Here is a 2,753-nt window from a genome sequence, read left to right on the forward strand (position 1 = left end):
CTAATTGTGATGAAAATCAGATGGGGATACGAGTAAGGGGAAGGGATACTTTTATAACCTAACCCTAGGTAATTTTTTCCGAGTTGTACACTCCTCATCATGATTTTTATTTGCATGTTACTATATTGTCGTGCACAATTGGGGAACAACTGAAGTGGATCCCAGATTCTGCGTAGGTGGTTGCAATCTAGACCTATCTTGACCGACCATTGTTTCGATCTCGGTCTCGAGTCTCTGGAGCTAGATGGGCTGGTGTCGTATTCTTAGACCCTCAACGGATAAGATCAACTATATCGAACATGTTCGAGTGTCGGGACCCGTGCACCCTGTTGCTCCCAAACACAGCAAGTGCACGTGGTCGCCAAGTAATATAGTGATTGTTAGTTGTACCCACAGAGTCTTATGATCAGGTTGAACTAGAGTTCACTATTACTACCAATTAAACAAGTATTTTCCACAAAAGGTTGATTTTATTTATGAACTACTACAGAAAGTAAAAGAATAATTAAGTTCGTAACTAATTGTAGCAAATGTTGGTTCAAAGCTTGGATTTAACACAGATAGATGAGCATTCCAGGTTGTGTTGGTTTACCAATCATATTGAGTCATGTAAGTATTTTATCCTAGCAGTTTTATTCACGATTTCTAATTGGACGGATTGTTAACTCTCGCAAAATTCTTTCGAATTACTACTCCCTATTCAAAACAGTTCGTCGCCTATACTTCAATGGAATAGACCTTTTAAGAATGCAATTGTTTATGTTGTTCAATTGAACGTAGCGCCTAGGTATTTCTGTCACGACCCAAACCAATGAGCCGTGATAAGTGTCTGACCTCTAGCGACCAAACACCCCTAAACTCATATCTGAAACATACTGAACATCAAAGGCCCATAAATGGCATAAACTGATCTCATAAGAGGGAAACATTAGAACTCTGTACAATCTGCATATATATACACAACATGTGGAAGAACAAAGGCAAGCTACCTAGGTCGTTACATATCTCGTACACAAAAGAATAGAAGCCGACAAGGCTACATCGTCTAACTACTACATACAATTGTCTACAGACCTCAACTGGAATGAAAGTCAGAGAAAGGACGGACAGGCCCCACATACCCATATGTATACACATCTCAAAAGGATGGCATACCAAAACTGACTGTAGCTCCCGATCAAATGGAGCGTATTGACCCGGCAGATCTAGAGATCTCATCGAGTCGGGACTACCTCCGTCTCCCCGCGTACTGCGGCATGAACGCAAACCTCCGAGCAACGGGGAGTCAGTACGGATAATGTACTGAGTATGTAAGGCATAAGAACAACATAGATATATAAGAATCATGGATAAGATCTGAACTCATAAACTGAAATGACTAGCTGCATGTACTTGTATGAACTAGTATCTGCCTAAGTCTGCATAAATCCGTATAACTGACAATGCCTCTGTAGGCACATAATATGCATGCTCATGCCTATCAATGATGGTTATGCATCTATATATGTGTGCGTATATAACGCTTGATATATGTGCGTATATAACGCCTGATGCATGGGTGTATATAACACCTGTAAAGCCTCTATGGCATCTCATCATATCATATTGGCTCCTCAGCGACCATAATCAATATCATCATCATAGTGGTAGTGCGTATATAACGCCTATATCTCTTCTTATACTTTACATATATCTAATATTCGCGTATATAACACCTTCTGGTCACGGGTCAATGTACATAAATATATAATGAATGTAATGCATGAATAAACGATGTACGTAGCCGGGTAGCTACATAAGGCTGGACCCTATGAACAGAAGGATCAATCATAAACGGGTACACGAACATCAAAGACTGAAGTACTTCTAATGCTTCTATGAGTAGAGTGATATGGAAGCTCGCTTACTCGCTTGTTGGATCATATCATAGCATCATGTCAAAAGAAGGAAAGAATGGCCTTAACATACCTTGAAGTATACTCAATCGTCCAACTTCTACCTCTCGAACTTGCAAGTCTACAATTAAGATAACATAGGGCTTAATTAGGCTATTTACCTCGCTTACTAATCATTTTAAACACGAATAGAGCTTGACAATTTATGGGCAACATTTTCCTTATAAGCTTAACAACTCTTCAACTTCTCATTCGATCCAACATCAACCACAATACCCACAACATGATGACACACACACACACACACACACACACACACACACACACACACACACACACACATATATATATATATATATATATATATATATATATATATATATATATATCAAAAATATATAAATCCTTCCCAATCATCTCTTAAAAAATAACCCCAAGTCACCATCTTGTCCTTCATCAACTTACCACTCCCACAAATACCTTCTCTTTACTTAGTTCACTAAAACTCTTGATAATATACTCAAATACAAGGGTAGAAATCATTACATACCTTGAGGGGTCAAAAATCCCAAGAATCACTTCAACTTCAACTTCCTAAGCTTCACAACCTTGAAGAAACACTAGAAGCAACCTTCTCCTTCACAAGCTCGGGTTTACGGGGTCCGGATCTTGTCAAATCTTCACTAATATGATGGAAAATATTGGGAGAGAATATATTAGGATTTTTCTGATTTGGAATGGAGGAAAATATGAAATAAGGTCGTGAACCACCTACTTATACTTAGAAGCCAAATATGCTACAACGGTCCGGTTCGACGAGCGGGTTGATGGCCCGTCGACGTGTCGACGGTCCGTCGA

The sequence above is a fragment of the Lycium ferocissimum genome, chromosome 5 (genome assembly GCF_029784015.1).
Source record: "Lycium ferocissimum isolate CSIRO_LF1 chromosome 5, AGI_CSIRO_Lferr_CH_V1, whole genome shotgun sequence".
In the NCBI taxonomy this organism is placed as follows: domain Eukaryota; kingdom Viridiplantae; phylum Streptophyta; class Magnoliopsida; order Solanales; family Solanaceae; genus Lycium; species Lycium ferocissimum.